Raw genomic sequence first — 14,291 nt, forward strand, 5'->3', positions numbered from 1 at the left:
TTTTTTGGGCACCCAAACGTAATTGGTGCCCATGGGTGCACTTCAATTGTTTTTTAGTTAAAGCACTACTGCTGTGTATATGTAACCAGAAGCACCAGGTTTTGCTGTCCAATGCAGCTAAGTACGTAAAATATACTACTTAAGGCAACCAAAGAGCTGTATGGGTGGCCAAAGTGCAAACTCTAAACATATTTGCGATGTTGCAAGTTGAAAGGTGTGTAACCGCGCCTATTCACGGCCGAACAGGGCAATATATTGACTTGCTTCATTGGATGTCAAAAAAGAAATAGCCGCATTAAGGGTGTCATTCAGACCCGCTCGCGAGCGCAGGACGCTCGCAAGCGGGTCGATGTTCCCGCACTGCGCATGCGCACGATGGAGGGAGCTCCGTCGTGCGCATGCGCGAGACCCGGCGAGCGACGGGCTCTCCATCGCTCCGTGTCTCGCACCAAAGGGGGCGTGCTGTCGATGTTGATTGACAGCACGCTCCCTTTGATGGGCGTGCCGGGGGCGTGCCTGCAGACGGAGGCGTTCCCATGGGAACACCTACCGTCTGAAGCCGGCCCCACTGACATCACTAGTGATGTCAGTGGGAGTGATTTTGGCTCTGATAGAGCCAAAATCACTCCAGGGCTTGCAGCAGCGAGACCCTACTGCAGGGTCTCCGTCGCAAGCCCGATGGTCGCGATGGTCAAGACCATCGCGACCATCATCATGGGTGCTCGCATATGCTGTGGGTGGTCACCCACAGCTATGCGAGCAACCAGGAGGCCGCTCCATTTTCATGGAGGAGGGCCCTGATTCAGAGCAAGCGCTCTGGTCAGAGCGTTCGGCTCTGAATCAGGCCCTAAGAACAACTGAATCATCACACAATTAGGTAATAAGGAAAATTACTAAAATAAAACTACTTATTCATTAATCATATATAGTAAAATATGAAATAATTACTTAATGATATTATAAATATAAACAAATTTGAAAACTTTTAAATCTGGAAAACAACATACAATTTGAAAAGACATGCTTTACAAACTGTAAAATACTTTGTAAATTAAAAAATTAGAACGGAAATTAATAAACACATATTAATTTTTTTTATTTAAATATGATTCTTTTACATTCCTTACAAAAAAAGATAATGTCATTTATTAACTGTTTTTAAAAAAAATATATATAATAAAAAATTATATAAATAAATAAATGTTTTATTTTTAAGTTCTTTAACAACATGCCATTATGCCACTGGTGTTCCGATTCTATTATGAATCTTCCTCAAGGCTGCATCATAGGCAATAATAATAATGCACTGAAAAAAAAAATACAGTTTGAACAAACACATATAGACATGACAATATATTATATATAAACTACACTTAATTCTAAGCAAAAACATATATATATATATATATATATATATATGCATACCTCCCAACTGTCCAGCATTCAGCAGGGCAGTCCAGTTTTTCTGGTCTGTCCCCTGCTATCCCGCCCCCGGGCCGTAGTGTCCCGCGGTGGGGGGGAAGTTGGGGGGAGCACAAATCGCTGATCTACTGGGCAGAGCAGTGGACAAGAAGCGGTAGAATAGGTGCAGTACGCATGAGCAAGGCATCTATTCACTAGTGCAGGGTGATCCTGTGAGCTGCCCAGCACCTCAGAGTGTGCTAGTGATGCCAGCAGGGTTGCTGTGAGGCTCCACCCCTTAACAGGAAGCCCCACCCACTTTACAGGCATGCACACCTACGGTGCGCAGTGTCCTGGGTCCTTATAATTAAAGGTTGGGAGGAATGTATATATAACACAGGCAAGTGCAATCAATACCAAAAGAATCCTCTTATTAATTGTTTATATAGGAGGTTGAGCTCCAACAAAATGGCATCTGGAGCTACTATAAGGACTCCAAGAGAATGGAGTCGAATACACGTGGACTAGCAGGCAGTCCTATGCTAGTGTAGGGGATCCCCCAGTTGGAGTTGCCTTGATCACCTCTGGCAGCAGCCACGAACCGGAAGTGATGTACACTTCTGGGAAAGGTTGTGGATACAATAAAGAGAGAAAAAAAAGGGAAAAAAAAAAATTATAATTTTTTTTTTGGAGGGGGTGCACACTTCCGGTTCCGGGTGACATTTTTTTGCCGTTTTTGGCGCCAAAACTGGCCAAATCTTAGAGGACATACAGGTATAAAAAGCCCCCTGTGAATTTATCATGTAAGACCCCTGAGAAAGCCTTGTTAAAGGTGAAATGCGTTGGGTAAGCTACACCAACTGTACAAATCATCCAGACCCCCCCTAAAGGTTCTTATATGGACTTTTATTAGATGTACCTGGAGGTACTACTACTGGAACTGACCACTGCAACCTATAAGATAAGCTACGTTCTTATGTTTGTTTTTGTGTGTGACATGTATATTTGTGTATATTAAAAACCATATACTTATAAAACATACCACACTATGGAAGCAAATTTTTCTGCTCCAAAAAGGTTGTAGCTATCTGGTCAGCTATTCCGTGGGTGAAATCTGGCTGAAGTTTAAGACTGCTGTGGAAACCGGTCGTGTATAATCTGAGGATTGGTTCCTTATATTCTTAATACACAAGCATATTCATGGTACGCGCATATGAATATATTTGTATCTAATTTAAGTTAACACTAACTACTACACTATCAGGCGCTTGTCCTTGTTCCCCTTTTTCTTCATATACACTGTATATGAGATTTCTACAAAAAACTTACACTGTGCACATGTGAGGTTACATATTTCCCCAAAAGAGTGATTTTCACAATTTAACAAAAAAATGCTGCAAAGAAAGTAACTCATGGGGACAGCAGATTACACAACAAAGGGCCTGATTCAGACCCACTCACAAGCGCTATTCGCCCGCAAGCCGGCCGGGCAGTGCGCACGCGTGATCCCCGCAGCGAGCGAGAAATCACTCACTCCAGGGCTCATAGCAAAACGGGGCGGCTGTCGATGTTGATCGACAGCTTGCCCCATTTTGTAGGCGGGGAGGGGGGTGTGGCTGGCCAAACGGAGGCGTTCCCGAAGGAACGCCTGCCGTTTCAGGGCGGCCCTACTGACATCACCAGCGATGTCAGTAGTGAGCTTCTGGCTGTATTTGAGCCAGAAGCTCACTGGGGCTTGCGGCAGATGACAGTGGTCACCCACAGCTTAGCAAGCGGCCAGGAGGCCGGTTTTAAAAAAAAAAGCGGCCGCCCAGATTCAGAGAGAGCGCTCGCTTTTTGCGATCGACTCTGAATCAGGGCCATTATCCATGCACATTTCACTAAGGGCCTGATTCAGAGCCGCTCGTAAGCGGCCGCTCGTTCGTTCCGAGCGATGTTAGCCCAACTGTGCATGCGTACGGATCGTTATACGCATGCGCTAACCAGTCAGTGCAGCCGAAATTCATGTGCTCGCAAAATAGCGAAAGCCTGCTATTTTGAGTGACAGAAAGAGGCGTATGTGGGTGGTAACAGGGGAAGGTGCTTGAAATGGGGAGTGGAAATCAGAACGCAGGCGTGCTTAAAGGTCAAAATGGGCGTTTTATGGGTGTGCATATTTAAAACAGCAGCGTCATTGACCACGTCACTGGGTTATTTTATAGTCAGAACTGCTCGCAAAATTGTGGTAGCAAACACCAACCCCAAGAATAGCGAGCAGTTCATACCCTTGTCGATGTACTCGATTAATCTAATAAATAGTGGACATGACGTAGGATGCGAGCGGCCAGGGGGCGTATCTTTCCAAAAAACGAACGCAAGTTTTGTTCGCTCGTTCAGACATAGAGGCGTGAACAGACCGCAAACAGCGAACGGTTCATTTGAATAGCCACCCCTTGTTTTAGAACGAACGACCGCAAATAGCGAGTGGCTCTGAATGAGGGCCTAAGTTCATTGTAATTTCCTGAAATATTAAAATTAAGGGGAAAAAAAAGCAAAAAACACACTACAGTGACTTAATTATTAGAACATAAGCCACTCGATATATACAAATGTTGGGACAGATTGAAAGATATTTTATTATTACCAAAAAAAAGTGTTGAGTGCATATAAAAATTGTAATGACATATAATACAACTAGTAATCTTTGGCCGATTAGTTAGAAAATAATCATTTGGAGATAGGAAAATGCAGACATGAGAGGAATTAAATAAAGGTGCATATGTGGAAAACTATAATAGTACATTTGCAAAATTTACAATTAATTAGATATTCAAGGCCCAAAACCAAAAATTAAAGAAAAGGATCCTAAGCACAACAAGTAAAACAACAATACCAAACAAAATATGTATTTATAGAATCTACATAGATTATTCACAATTCATTACAGGTAAACAAAGAACAATGACCAGCTCTAGTTTGACAATACTAAGAACATTATTGACCTGAAAATAGTTTACAGAACTATTACACATAAGGGGGTCTATGTTTTAACCACTTGACTGGCATGGTCGTAATTTTCTGACCACACCAGGCAGTTCTTTATCTGCTCTGGTTGCAAAACATAAAACATGGGGGCGGCTGCTTGCCTGCACCCTCTCCCCCTGTGTCTGCTGTGCTGCCGATCACTGCTGATCGGTCAGCAAAACAGGACCCCCTCACCGAGCGCTGCAAAGATTAGCAACCCCTGGGAAAAAGTAAATTAACCTCCCCCCTCACCCCCCTAGTGTACCTGGTGCCTGAAACCAGTCTAAAATTGAACGTCGCGATGGTAGCAATGTTTCCAATGTTTCCGATGTTCCAATGATTGTTCCGATGTTTGAAACTGATGGTTTTTTTACAAATCTAAAAAAAATATGTATATATATATATATATATATATATATATATATATATATATTCTTTTTTATGAAATCATTTTGGATAATTTAAAATGGATGTTCCTCACCTAATTCATTCCAAACCCAACAATTTTGGAGCGGTTTTTAGAAAAAAAAATCATCAGTTAAGTGGTTAATAAGCACGGAATTGCCACGAATATGGAGGGACATCACTTACCATAACCACTATCCCTGTGAATTATATATCTGTCCTTTTGAGGAAGTGTTAAGCCGCGTATCCCCCAGCCAAAATAATGAATGATTGAGCGATAGCAATATCAGTATCGTTCAATCCTTCATTATATCGGCCAACGGATATGCTGTCAATGACAGTGATGCGCACTCCCGCTGGTCGTTGACTATGTCGCTCATCGCCCGAACCTGCTGTCCAACCTAACGATATCGCCAGGTTGTGCAGATTCTGGGATGAGGGAGGGTGCCGGCACTGAATGATATCGTGAATTATATCGTTCAGTGTGTGCTCAATGTCGTTAAGGATATTGAGCACACCACTGCCGGGGACACACTATACGATATCGCACATGCAGCGATATCGTATAGTGGATATGCAGCATACACATTTCTGAAAGACTTCTCGGGGAAAAGCTGAGGTTGCCCATGTGCACAGTGTCAGTTACCACCACCACCCGGAGGCTGCGGGTTTCCTGGCTTAATGCAGTTAACACCATTTGAAGATGATGTCAATAAAAGAAAAACCTACAAAAAGCTACCCTTTTTGATACAAAGGGGTCAAATCATAGTCCCCATTGATAATAATGAGGACTGTGATCTGCTGAGCTAAATGTTACTCAGATGGTGATTTATGTGCAATCTCCTGCATTGTGCTAGTAGTACATACTAACAAACCATAGCATTATATTGAAAATACAGTTTAGACATGTAAAACATGAATTAAAATAAACCTTGAAAAGATTCTATACAAGAAGAATTTAATCAAAAGATAACTAATTAACAGATTACAACAGATAAATAGGCCCCATTAAAAAAAACTAACATAACAATTGTAATTACCATTGTATCCTGTGGCATCCCCCATACCGGTCTTCATGGTATCAACTGCAACATCACTGTAAGAAGACCAGACAATGAGTAGTGAAGAAGCAATGGCCAACCCAACCACTGACCGGTAAAACTAATTGCAATGACTGACCTGATAAAAGGTGCCTGATGGAGTCTTATGTATATGAAGAGACAAACACTGAGAAGCTGTTTGGAGACTGGGAGGATGTTATCCCTGGATATGGTTTTCTGAAGCTTAACAGCCCACAGCTCCTGGAAGGTTGTGCTGTAAAGACATCCTAACAATCATTAACAAACACAGAATCGGAGAGGAAAAGATCTTTAGATTAGATTAAATGATCATCTGCAGCTTTGCTAAGGAACATGTTCTAGACAGTTTAGTTATTTTAGAGTTAACTGATGGAATATCCCATCAATATGGCATACCCACTGACCTAAGGTCTCCACAGTAGGCTTATCAACTGTGCGTCTCATTAGATGTCCTTCAAACACTAGTATCAAGTTGCTCTTAACCTGTGGAGAAAGCTGAAGATGCCTAACCTCATATTCCCTGCAATGTGTCATTTAGGCCAAAAGTTGAAGGATGTGTGAATGTTCCCTCTTTTCTACAACCTCACCCCTGTCCCCTTCTGGGAGCTGCCCTGTGCTCTGATTTTTTTTTATATTTTTGTTCTGTGACTCCCCACTATATATTACATTTCTACCAACCAAATTGCTCATCCTGCCTTTTCCAGCCCATTATGCTCATTCTGTTTAGATCTGGCATCATTGTAGCCTACACCCAGTTTAAGTATGACCTCACCATAGCTGACAAACTGCTGCAGCAGCTCATCATTCTAATGGTTATCAAAACAGTTGTCTTATGGGGATCTGCTTTGTATAGAGACCATTATTGTACAATCAGATGGCCCCTGGGCTGCAATCACCTCTTTATAGATCTTCTACCTCTCATCAGCTTCCATCTCAAAATACATCTACATCAATCACAGCAACAACCGGCCTTCAAAAAAACAATACACAACAGGTTAGTGATCATACTCAAGGCAAAAACATGGATTAAAGACTTATATTTTTAGGAATAATATCTGTGATCAGATGTTTTCAGCTCTGCTCTGCCATAATATACTACGGTTCCTGGATTCCAGGTATCTAAATCTTCCGATAAAACACCAAATACAGTACAGTAATAAGCAGGAGGATGATGGTGCGGGAGATTCCTCTCTCCCTACATACATCACACACAAAGTAAATATAGGAACAGCTGTAACTGGCAGAAAAGCTGCCCGGGTGGAAAAATAAAGTGACGAGACTTACATTGCTCGGGCATCCTCCTCCTACATGGTATGGTATAGACCAGGGGTCTTTAACATGTGGTCTTCCATCTGCTGTGGAACTACACATTCCAGCATGCAATGCTACAGTTTTAGCATGCCCTAACAAAACTGTGGCAGGGTATGCTGGGATGGATAGTTCCACAGCAGCTGAAGGGCTGCATATTGAATACCCCTGGTATAAACCCAAGGGATGGAGATTGTTCTCTAACTCTTCATATGTAACTAATAGCAGATGGAGATATGCCTATGGTTCTGTCTGTGTAACCCAAATCTATAGCTATGGTTCCATGTTCCTTAAAATCTGTTACTTGCACCTGAAATCAGATTTGAAGGTTAAAGCTCTTATATTATTTGCATTGCATGATTATTTGCTAGTTATGTAGGAGAACAAGCTTTTGCTTGCTGTTACCAGACATTACTGGTTATGACTGACTCAGTATATCTGAAGACAGGAAATATAATGTGCATGGGAAAACTATTATCTACAACAACTACAAGCATAATAATGAAAATGCTTAGTAAAAAGGCGGAGAAATGCGTCACGGTTGACATCTCACTCACATCTACCAGGAAGTTACAGGTCACATCACCCAGCCCGCTGCTACAGTGCATGCGTGTCCTGACAGACACCGGCATCTGCCTGCTCACACAAGCACATGGCACTCTTCTTATGCCAGCACCAAGAGACCATAGTTGGAAACCCTCACAGCATCATATATAAACTTAAAGTCACATGAATCTGTTTGCCAGTTGAGTGACTGGTGTTGCATCAGGTGCTGCATTCATACCCAGTGCCAAAGGTACCGCTGAACGGTATTCTATATGTTCTATTAATCACTGTATGCGGCTTCTGTTTATTAGCTGGAGTAACACATCTGTGCTGATTAGTAACTACATGCTCAGTTGGGGTTATATGCGCTACTTGTGACTGGTATTTAAAAATTGGTACACTAATTAGCAGAACATGATATTATTCATTATTTGCTTTCACTAACCTGCACTCTAACTACTGACATCTTATTCAGCCTGACTCAGTGACGCTGCCAGCGTACTACAATCTATGCTCATTTGTATATGTATGATGTTATCATGGCTATACACCTGGTGATGTCACTGCGACATTTCCTACATAACACAACAACCTGCACACTAACTACTGACATCTTATTCAGCCTGACTCAGTGATGCTGCCAGCGTACTACAATCTATGGCCCTCATTCAGAGCCGCTCGTAAGCGGCAGTACGCTCGTAGCGTTCCGATGTTGTGAAACCACGCATGCGCCTGTGTAACACTGCGCATGTGCGTACGGCTGATTGCGATAATTTTTTTAGTCGTTCTTCGAATAGCGAACAGGAAGTGACATGTCAAATGTGATTGACAGAACAGGCCGTTTTTGGGCGTTGACAGGGGTGGAGATTGGAAAACGCAGGCGTGTCGAGGCGTTTTTTGGGCGTCCATAAATTATCTCATGAGAACGGCCAATGTGAACGGAACAAGTGATACGTCACTGTCTGATCCACTTTCCATTCAAACTGCTCGCTCAGATTGTGGTCTGGTATACTCTACCACAATGACGATGGTCTCGTCCTCCTTCACGTGCCTCTTCGATGTTTAATCGATTAATCATTTCCTGCAAGAAAAACAATCAACTTAGAATTGAAAACAAGCTTGTAATGTGTTTAGCAAATAGTTTTTTTTTAGTAGCCCAAAACCGTACGCAGGTGAACTACTCAGCTGCTAATTTCTGGATTAGACAATCAATTAGCGTACCAATTTTAGAGAAAAATATTTGTTTATGCATTTTATTTTTGGATTTTTGTTATTGCAACAATATTGTCATCATGTTTGTGTTTTTGCAACATTTTTAATGGGCCACGAAAAATCGCATCCATTTTGTTTTTGCAAATTGTTCATTAAAACTCCTAAATGGTTTTTAACCCTTTGGATTCGGATTTCAAAATAATGTAATTTTTTTTTCTTTTTTGGGCGGGATTACCTATGAACCATTTTTAGAATAATGTCACAATACAATGGAGCAGATTGTCATTTTTTTTTATTTTTTAGACACATTTTTTTTTTGTTATGTGTATTTGACAGATTTAAGCTCTGGCTAACGTAAATAATTTTGAAAGAAAATAAAAAAACAACAATAGTGGCATTTGCCAAAAACAAAATAAGACACATTAAAAACAATTCACAAGAAAGGAGAGGGAAGTTTTGGCCCTTAAGGAATATGGGGCAAGCACAGAAGGAATGTGGTAAAATTAGCCAGTGCTGTCATCGCCTTTTGGCCCGTTTGGCCGGGGTAGGGTGGGAGCCTGACAGGGTCCGGGATGTCCTTTGGCTGGCCTGTCCAGAGGCAGATGTTGTGGCCTCTGGACTAGGCAGAGGGCTAGGTACATTTGGAGGGATGGCTGTTGTTGTGCCAGAGGTGGAGGATCCTGATGTTCCGGCAGGAAGGGAGGCCGGCTCCACCATGTGCTGGCGAACGAGCTGCTCCAGGGCATTGGCAATTCTGATGTTGGCCCCGGTATTTTCGGCCAGGGCCTGAGCAATGGTCACATTGGCCACAGCATTTTGCTCCATGGCCTCCGCCACCCGTAGCAGACTGGCGTCCATCCTCAGCAGAATCTCCGTGTGGTGATCCGATTTAAAATTGAGATCTGTGAGGAGGGCCACTGCCTGTGAGGGGGATTGCCCTGGACTGGCTTCTGCAGGGTCCCCAGTCGGATCTACTGCTTCCTCCCCTGCAGAGCCAGCAGAAATTCTGCGGCCAAGGCTCCCCTCTGGAGCAGACTCATCCGCCTGTGTCTCTGTGAGAAAAATGAGAAAAGAGTAACATTAGAATCTACATATTGTCACAAACACATTTCAGAGTTGGTAACATAACAACATTTACCTTGGACAACATGAGGAGCCGCAAAGTCTGGCATGTCCGTATCCATGTTGGACACGCCAAACACCTCCTCATCCTGCACACACCCCTGTGCCAGCTCTTCCAAGTCATTAAGCTCCAATGACACAGGGGTGGGACCCCCACCTGTCCCCCTTACATGCCTAGCCCTCTCAGCCAGTTTTTGTTTCAGCCGATATTTAAAATCGGTCCATCTGTGGGTGAAAAAGTTGGCATTATTCCTGCAGTATTTGGCCCTGTAACCACTTTTTATTAAAATGTAGTTTTTACGTACCGGCGTTTGACATCCCGGGTTGCACGGTCAAACTCACCCACCCTATTGACAGCACTGGCTGTATCATCCAACATTTTCCACTTCTGGCTTGCACCCATATTCCTTTCTGCCTGTGGCCGGTTGTCAACACACATTTGGACCAAAACCTCAGTCTCCTTTCTTGTGAATTGTGGCTGCCTTTTTTTTTGGTCTGTTTTTTCGGCTGACTAGGCCCAGCAGCCTCTGACATGGCATCCTCCACTCCTTTTGTTAAAAACATTGTTTAAATTTTGATGTCAAACGTTCGCAAAATTCTTGTTATAAATAATCCTTTAATACAAAAGAGACAAATACTTACCGGGCACCTCTTGGCCATTGTTTTGCTGTTCTGTAGCCATTATGATCTCCTCAATTTGAACTACAGCAGACCGTTTGCGAATTCCCGTGACGTATTTATACATGCGTCCTCATTATTCGTCCGCATCATTGATTGTGCGCTCCTATGATCCGTCCTTAATTTGACCGGGAAAATAAAGACTATTTATGGCTTGTTGCGACTCGAGTCGAGGTGGCAGGTGATGAATGTTGGAGGTTTAGTTTGGAGGAGTGGATTGTTGGCGTGATTAGTGGTTTGAGGCGGTTTTTGGAGTTGGTTATTGTTTTTGTTTTTCTGAGTTTTGGAATTTCCGTTCGCTTTTTTTTTTTTGGTTATTTTCTTTTTTGGTTATTTTTTGAGTAAGTCTTTTTAAAAATTCCTTTAAAAAAAATGGATCTACTAACCAAATGTTAGTACTTATTTTTAGTTATTTTTTTTATAGTTATTTTGGCATTGCCCCATTGAAGTTTTTGGACTGTGACTTATTTTGTCGCTTTGCGGTAAGTTTTTTTTGGTTCATGAAGTTACAATTTTGATGTGTTGGTCTTCGCATATGTTTTGCCAAGTAATGTTTTAATTTTAATTTAAACAATCATGTCTTAACACGAAATATAGCGTACTCTTTAGCGAAATATAGTTAGAGTTGCTTTGAATTTTAAATGCAAACTATTTAGCGTACTAATGTTTCCTTCTTAACCAGTCAAAAATGCGAACTATTTAGCGCACTAATGTTTCCTTCTTAACCAGTCAACAATGCGAACTATTTAGCGCACTAATGTTTCCTCCGAACTCCGAAGTTGGATTTGCGTAAAGTTACGAAGTTTTCATTTAAATAATTGTAAGACCCCCCTAAAGTTGTAAAAACATGGGGGAACACTGTGGGTACCCCCGTTTTAGCCTTTAATTGAAAGTCGGGTATTTAAATAGCCGCAGCAGGTGTTTTTTTAACGACATTGAACAAGTGATGCTGAAGAGCACTTAGGATAGTTTTTAAATTATTTTAAGTGGTCCTATCAAATTTGGGGTACATGAAAATGGGTACTAGCATATTTTGGTGTCCCTAAAGTAAGTTTTTTAAAATACAGCATTTGTGCACCTGCCACTATAATTCTATTCTTCAAAACACCTGCCGCATACATGCAGAATAGCCCTGAACATATTTGGCTATTATTTAACTATTTTTGCCCATGTTTTTTTTTTTTCACCCCCAAATTTTTTTATTTTTTTTGGGGTGTCCCTTTTTTTTTTTTTTTTCGTTTTTTTACCCAGTTCTTTGTTAAATTTCAATCTCAGGGGTGCAGGCTATTTTTCTCAAGTCTGCACCCCTAAACCCCAATTCTGGTCTTTTTTTCAACACCTATTCAATGGTGAAAACTTATCCCCGTTTTATCACTTCGACTCTTCAAAAATGCGAGAAGTCTTTGATATTGACTACGGTGTAAAAGTAAAACCTGCGATAATGACGTCAGAATTGCGATATTAACGCAATAAGGGACTTATCGCTCCCATATTGAATACCAGTGTAAATGTAGCGTGCATTTCCTAACTAATGTGTGCTCCCTTCTATATATTTTTGGTTTAAAAAATGTGTTTAGAATAAAATTTGTGGAAAAAATAAAAATAGATTTTTGTTTTTATTTAAAAATGTAGGTTTTTCAAATCATGACAACACCCCGGCCTGTAAGCATCTTTGGATTGATTGGAAAAGATAAGTTGTTTTTTTGGTTCACATTTGTCTCAAACAATAACTACCTGGCTTACCATTTCAGGTTGATGTTGGTCGTATTATCTTGGCCATGTTTCCAGAACCCGACCAACCTCAACTTCGTCCCAGGCGTAGGCCTCGTAGGAATGCAAGGCCCCAGATATATAGAACATGTGTCACCCTTTTTGGAATGCCAGATGATGAGGTCTTAAGACGATACCGTCTTCCTCGAAAAATCATCCTAGACACTCTCTCATTAATAGAGAGTGATTTTGAATGGAAAATTGACAGTCCTACAGCAATACCACCACTTATGCAATTAATGTCGGTGTTACATTTCTGTGCCTCAGGATCCTTTCAAACCACGGTGGGAATAGTTGCAGGAATCTCTCAATCCTCCTTTTCAAGGATCCTGAGGGCAGTGATGGAGGCCATTTTTAAACACCTCCATCATTTTATTCAAATGCCAGTGGATATGGGTTCCCTTAGTGTGGCGAAGGCCAATTTTTACCAAATAGCTGGCTTCCCACATATCATAGGGGTTGTGGATGGCACTCACATACCACTTCAGCCTCCAGCAAGGCTGGAGGCTATTTATAGGAACCGAAAACACTTTCATTCACTGAATGTAATGGTGGTATGTGATGCCTCCCTCCAGATCCTGTCCCTGAATGCCAAATTCCCCGGGAGTGCACATGATTCCTTCGTCATCCGGCAATCAGGGATTTGGCACAAATTAGACAACCTACAAGCTGGTGATGCATGGCTTCTGGGTAAGTTGACACCTTCCGTGGCAACCAATGCAAAGCTTGTTACACAATGGTCCTGATGTTTGTGTTTTTTTTTTCACAGGAGACAGTGGTTACCCTTGCATGCCCTGGCTGCTCACTCCTTATTTGGCTCCCACACCAGGGCCACAAAGTGAGTATAATTCCACACTTACAGCCACCAGGCAGGTGGTGGAGCACTGTATCGGCCTTTTAAAAGGCCGATTCAGATGCCTCCACCGCTCTGGTGGCGAGCTCATGTATTTGCCGGATATGGTTTCGAAAATTGTGGTCCTGTGTGGGATATTTCACAACATCGCCATAAGGAGTAGTGTCCCAATGCAGCCAGAGGATGCCTTGCCTGAGGATGGCCCCCCCGAGGTTGGTTGGAGGTCAGTATGTGGGGGGGCCATACGCGATGATGTGGTGGCCAGATATTTTTAAGTAAATTTTGCTAATAATGTCTTTAATTTACACTATATAGACATGTAAGATTTCAATGACCAATTGTATTTTTGTTTCCTTTTTTTTTTGGGGTGTCTTTTATTTCATTAAATTACCCGAACAAACGATGCCTACTACCTGATCCCAAAAAATTTCTTCATGTGTCCACATTGGCTTTAACTTCTGGAACAATTATTTTTTCACCTCATTTTGGAATTCATGTTGGCCTGCTACTTCTTCAAACAGTTCTTGATTGTTGTTGTTGTTGTTGTTTTTTTTGGTGTTGGTTGTTTTTTGAAGTGTGTTTTCACTGTGTTAATTGCTTGTCAAAATTCACTATGTTTATTTTGTTTGTGTGGATTAAATTTTTGGCTAACCTTTTAAAGACTTTTCCTTGGTAAATTACAAGCAAGTGTAACCTGGTCCAAAAAAGGCAAACTTGCTTAATGGCTAATCCTGTAATGTGTTAAATTGTAAAGTATTTTAGCATGCTTTGTGGCTAAAAACAAACGCCAAAGGTATTATGGTGAATCAGTATGTTTTCTAATCTAGGCCTAAGCAGGTTTTAGAGAATATTTACATTACCCACCACAAAATAAAAATAATCTCTGGTAATTCGACAAACCTATTGGTATTGTT

The sequence above is a fragment of the Taudactylus pleione genome, unplaced genomic scaffold (genome assembly GCF_031769625.1).
Source record: "Taudactylus pleione unplaced genomic scaffold, aTauple2 ptg000156l, whole genome shotgun sequence".
NCBI lineage: Eukaryota > Metazoa > Chordata > Amphibia > Anura > Myobatrachidae > Taudactylus > Taudactylus pleione.